Source organism: Hippopotamus amphibius, chromosome 6 (assembly GCF_030028045.1).
Source record: "Hippopotamus amphibius kiboko isolate mHipAmp2 chromosome 6, mHipAmp2.hap2, whole genome shotgun sequence".
Lineage (NCBI taxonomy): Eukaryota > Metazoa > Chordata > Mammalia > Artiodactyla > Hippopotamidae > Hippopotamus > Hippopotamus amphibius.
The window spans coordinates 346918-357687 of NC_080191.1; positions in this window are offsets into that span (position 1 = coordinate 346918).

Genomic DNA, 10770 nt, shown 5'->3' on the forward strand with positions numbered 1-10770 from the left:
CCAGGGGCAGCAGTCACCTGGGGAGAGTGGAGTCTCACCTCCCTGAACAAACTGGTTTTGCTCCCCCTTGTCCCAAGTCTAATGAGCAGGAGGAGGTCTTCCTGCGAGCGTCCGGATGACACCGGCCTGGGCAGCGGCCATGTGGCCCGGGGCAGCCCTCACCACTGCGCTGGGCCTCGAGGTGTCTGTGCATCTGACTCCCTGGGCGTGGCACTGCCAGGTCAGGAGCCGTGACCTTTATCATTTTATAGCTGTTGTCAAGTGGGCTGTCAAAACAGATGGCACCAGTTCCAGTTTCTCCATCTAAGTGCTTCGGCATCAGAAAGAATCCGTGTTTAAAAATCTTAATGAATGAAAGTGAATGAATGAGTGAATTGAATATAAGGAATTAGTTGATGAACGAAAGTTAACATAACGGGGAAAAGTTATCTCACTCTCTCTGTCTCTGTTGCTGCCAAAGTCTAACCGAAAGCTTAGTGGCCTAAAATGACCACCGTTCTATTACTGAGCCATGTGGGCTGGGCTCAGCTGGGCGGTTCTGGTGGCCTCGCCTGGGGACCTCACACAGTGCCATTGGCTGGGGGGGGGGGTGGGGTCGCAGGAGTCTCACCTGAGGAGCTTGGCCGTGCTCCACAACCTTCCTCACCTCCAGGAAGCAAACCTCGTGCTCCACACACCCTGGCTTGCTGGGCCCTGGATGGGGGGGCCTTGTTCCGCGGGGCAGGGGGTACCTGCAGCCCCCTGCCAGCCAGCTCTGACGGCGTCTCCTGTTGCACTGGATTTGCTCTTTGTAGGTTTACAGCACATTGTCTGCAGTTATAGCTGTTTGTTTATCCATTTTCAGTGAGTTTATATCCTTCATTTTTCTGTCTCTCTGCTGCTTCTTTATTAATCTGTAGGTCTTACATCCGTTACTCCCTTTTCATATGCCTTCGTCATGTGTCTGTGACTGGGGCTGCAGAGTCTGTGGCCAGGTGGTTTGCTCAGACGCCGTTGGCTCCCGTCCTCTTGAGGATTCTCTTCACTTGGTGGCTGGCCCGTCACAGTGGGTGCTTTAAAAGGAGCTTCGTGACCTAGCCTTGGACGTCTCACTCCACCCTTTCCCAAGTGTCCTGCCCATTACCTAGGCCACCCCTGCCCCGTGTGCGCGGGGAGTACACGGGGTGAACCCCAAGGGTCAGGTTGGCTACCACCACATCTAAGTCGCAAATAGTGAATATCTTCCCTTTTTTGTTCTTTCTCTTTCAACAAAGGTCACTGTCTACAGATCTGTCATCTTCCTCTTTGTGACTTTCTCCGTTGGTGTGCTAAGAAAGGCCTTTTCCACCCCAATATTATAAAAGTTTCAGGCAGCAGTTGAGAGTAAGCATCACAGAGGCATTTTATGAGCGTTTCTTATTTACATCCCAATAGTGATGTGGATCCTCAGGTCCACAACCTTATTTTATCCTTGGGACAAACCCAGAGGCACGCTGTTTTTATTATCCCCAACGGACATTTGGGAAAACCGAGGTTCAGGGTGATAAACGGACTTCCTCACTCACAAAATGAGTTGGAGGCAAAGCTGAGACCACAGTGAATCCATCAGTTGCCAGCTGTATGTTCAGGGGCTGAGCCAACGCGAGGCTGTCCTTCCGGCTGGTTGTAGGGTCTGCTCTTCTTCTGACCGGGCAAGGAGGGTAGAACCAGGCCCCCATACTGCCGATTTCCCAGAAGAGTGGGCTCCCAGGCCCTCTGGCTGGGTACTGAAGGCTCCTGGCCTCCAGAACCCTTGTCTGCCGAGAACTCAGCTCCACCTTCAAGGTGGCTAAGATTTTGACCCAAGAGACTCTCTCCTCTGCCAGTCTCAGTATCACCGTGGTCTCTGGGTGGGCAGGGTGTGCAGGCCTGAGTGTGGCCTGGGCCCTGCACGCACGCACACCCACATGGTTTAGCTGGAAGCCCACGTTAGGATAAGCATGTCCCCAGGTGCCGTGCTCCAGACAGGCCAGGAGTGTGCTACTCCTGCATGCTTCACATCCGAGGTTCTTGTCCCTACCTGTGCGTCAGAGCCAACCAGGAAATGCTTAAAGCAACACACGAGGCTGGGGGCCACACACCCCAAAGCCAGTCTGGTAGTTTTGGGGTGGAGCCCAGCACTTGGGATATTCAAAGCCCAGCACAGCAGACTGCTCTTAGCGCCAGCCCTTGCACAGGCCCTTCTAAGGCCCGGTGGTAATTTTACACGCATAACTTTGAACGTTCTTAACAAGGGGGCTCCCAAATCACATAAGTTTCAGACACTCCAAAATCTGGACCTGCCCCTGCCTTTAGGTGGGCACATCCCTTTCAGATGTTTCTTTTTGTTACTTGGATGTCTTCTTTCCACCATAGCCTGTAATAGACGTGGCAGATGGTTTTCATCTGAAATGTTAATTTTAGATCACTTGGTTGGCGCTACCTGGGGTGTGGAAGGATTGTGAGGGAGGCTAAGGCTCGGCAGGAAGGGGAACAGGGATTGCCAGGAGTGTCTGCCTTGGGTGTAGACATAGCAGGTCAGGCCATTTATACTCTGGATAGAATCTTTTACAGTCTCTAGACCAGAAGTGGGTAAATTTTTATCTATAAAGGGCTGGAAAGAAATATTTTAGGTTTTCAAGCCATAGAGGCCCTATTGTAGCTGAAAGCAGCCGTGGACAATAATGTGCGTTCCACTAATACCTTACGTACAAAAACCGGCTGCTGGCCGCATTTGGCTCGCACACTGCAGCTTGCTGACCCCTGCATGAGACTACTGGGATGATTCTTTACTCAGCAGGATATCCACATGCAAACTAAAAAAGGTGCATAGAATCGACTTTGTCTCAGCCCGAAAGACTCCTTCAGGTCGTCCAGAGCATGACGGTCCATCTCAGTCTTATTTTATTCATGCAGCACATGTGCAGCATGGACTAGGCTGCAGTTATTCACATTAAGTGGATTTTGTTTGCAAAAGGATTTCTGAAGGTTTTACTAAAGAAAGAATTGTTCTCCCAGCACATGTGAATGCTTTACAGGGAATGCTTTACCCCAAGAGACAGGGAAACCAAATCTAAAACCTTTGGAGTCTCCCCATGTATAGGCCAACCAGAACTGAAAATAAAGGCAGTTTCCATGCGAGTCAATGAGAAAATAACTCAATTCCACCAAAATCCAATTTTCAAAACTGCCTCTGGTGGTCTGGTTCTGGGTAAGGTGGAGTAATGGCACTCACCCTGCCACTCCTGCTGATGCAACCACCTTGACCTTGACCTTGGAGCAGCACTGAGGGACCCTGAAAAGCAGGTCACTTAACTGGCGGTGAGTTTGCCTTTTACCCTCTGTTGTCCTCAGCTTTACTGACTATAGCCTCGCGCTGAATGGTGGACACAGGACAGGTGGGAAGAACCCGGAGGCCGCTCGTCCTGGTGTGTGAAGCAGGAGAGGTGACTCTTAACGCCCACCCAGCATTTCAAAACCCTGTTTCATCCCCCTTGTCTTTATGTTTTCTGTTCCTTGGCCCCAAGCTATCCCTTGGTGGTTGCTGTGGCAGCAACAGCAAAAGGAGCCTGTGCACTTGGTGCCCTAGAGAATGGGACCTTCCTTTCTGTCTTGAGGGCTGAGGGGCCCAGAGAACACATGAACCCCACTGCTCTGTCCTCTCTGTCCTTTGGTCACTTGGCCTCAGATGCAGGTGCTTCCCAGGCCCCAAACTGGCCCGTGTGTGGGGTACACATGACACAGATCTGCAGAAGCTTGAAAATTGAACTGACGTTAGAACCACAACCCACAGAAGGCAAGCTGGAACTTGCAGCTTGAATCCAGCCAGATCAACCTTCTGCTAACTCAAAATAACATTCTCCAGAGTATTTAAAGAGCATGCGAAGTCTCATGACATAATACTCAAAGGTCTAGGATATAATAAAAATTACCTGGCACATGGAGAATCAGGAAAATCATAACTATCGTGGGAAAGGACAAGTCAACAGATCTCAGTGATAAGAGGACAAAGACGTGGAATTATCTGAGAAAAACTTTAAAGCAACCATTATGAAAATATTCTAGCAAGTGGGGATGAACACTCACAGATAGAAAGGTGCAAAGTCTCAGCAAAGAAATAGAAGGTTTACAGAAGAACCACACGGACACTTTAGAACTGAAAAGTACATGAACTGAAGTGAACAGACACACACCTCTCAGGATGGGATCAATAACAGAGATGACAGAGGAGAGAGTTGGTGAACTTGAAGAGAGATTCCGTCTCCAAGCTGAATGACAGAGAGAAAAGAGATTTTATAAAAAGGAGCGAGCCTCAGAGACCTGTGGGGCATTACCGAAGGTCTAGTGTTTGTGTTATGGGGTCCCGGGGGGAGAGGACGGAGCCAGGTCAAAGAAGTGTCTGGGGAAATGTTTTCTATTGCCATGTGATGGGTTACCACAAACCTAATGGCTTCGAAAAACATCATTTATTGTCCTGTTCTCTGTAGGTGAGAAGTTGGGCTCAGCTGGCTGGGTCCTCTACTCAGGGTCTCACCTGGCCAAAATCCAGGTCCCCATTTCCTTGTGCTGTGTCTGCTGGGGTCTGCTCTCAGTTACTGGAGGCTGCCTGTATTCCTGCTCCCTGCCCATCTCAAAATTAGCCACAGAGGATCACCCTTGTATCAAAGCCTGATTATGCTTCCAGTGTTTCCAGGAAGAGCCCGATTCCTTTTTAAAGACTTCCTCCATTAGGTCAGGATCATTCAGTATAATCTTCCTTTCTTAAGGTCAATTGATTTGGACTTTAATTATATCTCAAAATCACTACATGCCAGCACCTAGATTAATGTTTGATTGAATAACTGTGAGAAGGTGAGTATAGAACAGGGAGCAGGAATCAGGGGGCCAAGTTAGAATTCTGCCAACCATACAAATAATGACTGAAAACTCCCCAAGTTTGTCAAGAAAACTCCCCCAGATCTACACATTCAAGAGGAAGAATAACTCCAAATAGGATAAACTCAAAGAAATCCACGCCAAGACGCATCATAATCAAACTTCTGAAAACTAAAGAAAAAGAAAAAACCTTGAAGACAGCTAGAGAAAAACTATACCTTACCTACAGGGAAAAGCAATCAGAGCAACAGTGGATTTTTTATCAGGAACTTTGAGGGCCGGAAGGAAGCAGCATAATATTTTTCAAGTGCTGAGAGAAAAAGAAACTGTCAACACAGAATTCTGTGTTTCTCAGGAATGATGGCAAAAATACAAGGCATATTCCAATAAAGGAAAACTAAGAAAACTTTGCCATCAGAACTACTTCCAAAGAATTGCTAAAGGAAGTGCTTTAGCACTAGAAGGAAAATGAAACTCTAGTTCATAAAGAAGAGCAGCAGAGATGGTAAGTACCTGCACAAATATGCTAGATTCTTCTCCCTGGAAGTTCTTTAAAATGTGTTTTATGAAAGTAAAGCTCATAACACCATCTCACGGGGTTTTCAGTGCACCCAAGTGAAATACAACATAAAGAAGGGAGAGTAGGGACTTCCCTGGTGGTCCAGTGGTCAAGACTCTGTGCTTCTGATGCAGGGGGTGTGGGTTCAATCCCTGGTCAGGGAACTAAGATCCCACATGTCATGTGGCCCAGCTAAAAAATAAAAATGATTAAGAAAAAAAAGAATGGAGAGTAAAGGGACTTATATGGGGCAGGATTTCTACTTTCCACTCAAAATGGCAGAATACTGATTCTAAGTAGACCATGAAAAGTTAAGTATGTACATTGCAATCGCTAGAGCAACTACTACTCACACTAGTCAGAGATATAGTAAACACACAATAGATAAATTAAAATGGAGTTTTAAAAAGTTCAAATAACCCACAAGAATGCAAGAAAGGGGAAGCAGAAGGATGTAAAACATAGGGAACAAACAGAAGACAAATTAGAAACTGGTAGCTCTAAGTCCAAACATAATAGTTACGTTAAATGTTAATCATCTAAACACATCAGCTAAAAGGCAGATTGTTAGAAAGATTGAAAAACACGATGCAACTATATGTCATCTACAAGAAGCTCCCTTCAAATATAATGATATAGGGAAGTGAAAAGTGAAAAGAAACATATACAATGCAAACATTAATTAAGAGTAGCTATACCAATATTAGACAAAGTAGACTTCAGAGCAAAGACAATGTCCAGGGATAAAGAGGAACATTACATAGTAATAAAAGGACCAATTCATCAAGAAGATGTAACAATCCTAAATGTATATGCACCTAACTACAGAGTTTCAAAATATGTGAAGTAAAAAATGATAAAACTGAAAGAGAAATACACAAATCTACAATTATAATTGAAGATCTCAGCACTCTCCTTTCAATAATTGATAGAACTAGTGGACAAAAATTCTGCAAAGACGCTGAAGAACTGAACAGCAACATCAACCAATAGTATCAAATTGACATTTATGTAGCATAACTGAACAAGAGAAAGCACTTAATATACAAGTGCACATGAAATATCAACCAAGATAAACTATATTCTAGGTCAAAAAACAAACCTTAAAAAATAAAAAACACCTTAAGACATTGAACAGAATTGAAATTATATGAAGTATGTTCTCTGGCCCTAATGGAATTAAACTAGAAGTCAATAAAAAAGAGAGAATATGAAAATCTCCAAATACTTTAAAATCAAGCAAAACACTCCTAAGTTATCCTTGGGTCAAAGAGGAAGTCTCAAGAGAAATTATAAAAAAATTGAGAAATTAGGAAATATTAGAAAACTATGAAAATGAAAATACAATATATCAAAATTTACGGGTTGCAGTCAATGCTTAGGGGGGAAGTAGAGCACTAAATGTTTGTATTAGAAAAAAGAACTCAAAACAAAAGATTATTGTTAAGCTTCAAATCTAACAAATTAGAAAAAAAGAAGCAAAATAAATGTAAGGAATTAATATAAGAGCAGAAATAAAATTGAAAACATAAAGACAATTTAGAAGAACCAGTGATCCCATAAACTGGCCTTTTGAAATGATTAATTGATCAAAATTCTTGCAATACTGGTAAGAATAAAGAAAAAAGAGAGAAGACACAATACTGATATCAGGAACAAAAGAGGGGGTGTCAATACAGAACCTATAAACATTAAATGGATAATAAGGGGAATGCTATGGACTCTAGACCCAGATGACTTGACTGGCAAATTCCACCAAAAGTTTTAATAGCATCAATTCTACAAAAACAACTTTCAGAAAATAGAAGAGGAAGAAAAGTCACTCAACCCCTTTTACTAGGCCAGCATTACCCTGATACCAAAACCAGACACAGACAGTATGAGAAAACTACAGATCTATATCCCTAATGAATATGGGTTCAAAAATCCTTAACAAAATATTAGTGAATGAATCCATATTTAGGTACAGATATATCACAACCATGTGAAGTTTATTGCTGGAATGCAAGGATGGTTCAAGGGTCAAAAATCAATCAACGTAATCCACGATATTAACAATCTAAAGAAGAGAAACAACACAATCATATCAGTTGATACATTAAAAGCTTTCAACAACATTTAGCATCCATTCATGATAAGCTCTCAGTAAGCCAGGACCAGTAGGGGATTTCCTCATCCTGACTAAGGGCAGATAAAAAAACAAAGAAAAAAAAACCCTATCGCTAACTTCATACTTAATGGTGAAAGACTAATGCTTTTACCCCAAGATTGGGATGAAGATGAGGATGTCCACTCTCCTTTCTCCTACTCCACATTGTGCTGGAAGCACTAGCAGAACCTTCTGCAAAAATGTGTGCTTGCATCAATTGACTGCATCAGTAGAGCATCCTGATCAATAGGACAGAATAGATAGTCCAGAAATAGACCCCCACAGGCAAAGCCAAGTGATTTTTGGCAGAATTTCAAAGGCAATTCAATGGAGAATAGCCTTTTGAACAAACATGACACCAAAAGCACAGTCCTTTAAAAAAAATGGATGAATTGGACTTTGGTGACATGAAAAACTTTTGTTCTGTGAAGAGAATGAAAAGACAAGTTATAGGGTGGCAGGAAATATTTGCAAATTATGAATTCAACAAAGGGTTTACATTCAACAGATAACCCTCAAAACTCAATAGTGAGAAGATAACCAAAATACTTGAGAGGGCAGGTCACCAAGAGGAGATAAAGATGGAAATGCAGATTAGAACCATGGTGAGAGCACATCACACATCTCAATGGCCGAAGTAAGAGATGCTGACAGCACTGAGTGCAGGTGAGTGTGAGGATCCGTCCGGCTCTGTGTCTCTGGTGGGAGGCAGAATGGACCAGCCACTCGGAGCGTACTGTGGGGTTTCCTAGAGCTTAACCTGGCCACTCCACATGATTCAGCAATCACTATCTACTGTGGAGAAATGAAAACTTATGGTCACCCCCAAACCTGTACGTGAATGTTTACAGCAGTCGTATTCAAAATGGACAAAAACTGGAAACGGCTCACATGTTCGTCAGAGGCAGAGGTAAACCAACAGTCGTCCATCCACACCAGGAACGCCACTCGGCAGGGAGGGACCGTGGACGCTGCCGACAAAAGACTGTCACTTGCCATCTGCTTCTATGAGGATTAAGTCACAAGCTACTGCCACCGCTGACCTTCAGCACCCCTGAAAGGAGTCAGGGCAGAGATCAGGAATGAAGCCCTCTGCGCTCTGGGAAAAACTGGCAAAACAGGCCTTAAGGGAGTTAGATATTTTTAGGAGAGGATTTTCTGAGCTCAACTCTTGCATGTCCTCATGGCTAGAAAAGCACTAAAATCACTCATGGTGACCTCTGCTCCTTGTGACAGCAGAACCTTCTGCACAAAGGTGCGCTTGACTGCACCCCCCCCCCACCAGAATCACACGTGTGCTGACCCCCCCCACCAGAATCACACGTGTGCTGACCCCCCCCCCCCACCTCTTTGGAGCAGTTTCTCAGAGCTGTCTGAAATTCTGTCTCCTGGACTACAGTCCTCATTTTGCCCCAGATAAAAGTTAACTCACAACTCTCAGATGGTGTTTTTTTTCAGCCGACAATGTTGACACATGCAGCCACGTGGACACCACACGTGGATGCCACACAGAGGCATTCTGCTGAGTGAAAGAACCCAGACTCGGAGGCCGCGGAGCACATCCTTCCATTTGTGACGGAAGCAGACTCAGACCGAACTCGAGGGGCAGGTCCGTGGGCAGGGCTCTGGGGGAGGTAAGCGTGGCTGCAGGGTGTTCCACTGGGAGTCTGGATCCCGATTAGGGTGGTTACTCAGATCTACACGTGTGTTAAATTTCCTAGACGTGACCACTCTCGGAAGGTCAGTTCTGTCGTCTGTTATTGAAAACATCAACCACGCACGGTGGTTGGGAGCGTGGTGGCTGAGTGCCATGGGAGAGCCAGCTGTCAGACTGAAAGCCCCAGCTGGGGAGCACCGTGGGGGGCTCCGAGGAGGGGGCACGGGGCAGAGCCGAGGGCTGCGGTGAGACCTGCCCAGCAGGGCCTGTGGGGCTCTGTCAAGTGGGGCCGGGGCGCTCCCGGCCGCCGGTTCCCACGGCTCCAGGCTCCCCCGATCTCACTCTTGTTGACGGGAAATGGGAAACAGTTTGGGAGCCTGCCCGGCCCCTGCCTGACGCCGGGGTCCTGCACCCTGGAAAGCCCCGGGCTGCGGCTGGGGAGGACGGGCCCTCAGGGGGCAGGGGCACCTCTTTCTGGATGGTTAACTGGAGGAAGTATTAGTTTCATTCGACAGAAACATCCTCTGAGGGGTATGGGTGGAAAATGCTCGGGAAACGTACCGTCGGTGGAAAACAGAGGCCACGGCCAAGAGCAGCGCTTCCCCCAGCGTGGCCCCTCGGAGGCGCCCAGGCCTTTCCAGCCCGCAGGGCTGCTGGGAGCTGCCACCCTGTCAGTGCCTGGGTCTTTCAGGCTGGGGAGAACCCCAGCCTCCCCTTCCTCAGAGCCCCAGCTTTTCTGCTGCACCTGGGACTCTGCTCCAGCAGCGGCTGCGCTGGTGCTGGTGGCCCTGCCCGAGAACAGGCACCACCCGCAGGGCAAGGGGTGGTGGCCAGCACCAGCAAGGGCGTCCTGGTGGGGACGTGGCGGGGGGAGCCAGACTGAAATCTGCAGGCTCCCAGCTCGTCAGGGACGAGGTGCACAGCCGCGTGAAAGCACACGCTCACAGCTCTCACGTCTTCATGAGCAGCGCTGACGGAGGTGGGGGCCGAGCCGGCGCCCGTGTACGCAGAAGGCGCTCTCTGGGGCCGCTGGCACCCTGAGCAGACTGGCTGCCTCATGCCTCTTGTTTACTGAGTACCCGTCCCCGCCAGGCCTGCGTTCCAATGCGTCCATGCTCCCCAGCCCGCAGGACGTGCGGGCCGTGTGTGCACAGCCGGTGGGAAGCCTTAGGTGCGTAACACCTGCTTGCTGTTGCCGCAGCCAGGGCACCTGGAGAGGCCTGGGCCCCGGGAGGGGCCTCGTGAGCGGTTTTAATTGAGCTCCCAGCCCCGCAGCTGGGGCCTCACTGTGTGCGGACGCCGCGTCCTTCTCCCTCCTGAGGCTGTCGGGCGCCTGGCATGTGGGGGCTTTGCGCGCTGCCCTCAAAGCCACCGACCACAGCACGGGCTCTGTGGTTGGATTCGTCCACCTCAGACCCAGGGCTGTGTTTACACAACAGAAGATTTTCTCCTCCACGTCCTGTTCCTGCAGCTCATGGCCTCTTGCCCAGGACACGGACGCTAAGGGCGGGGAGGCCCTTGGCGCAGGGCAGG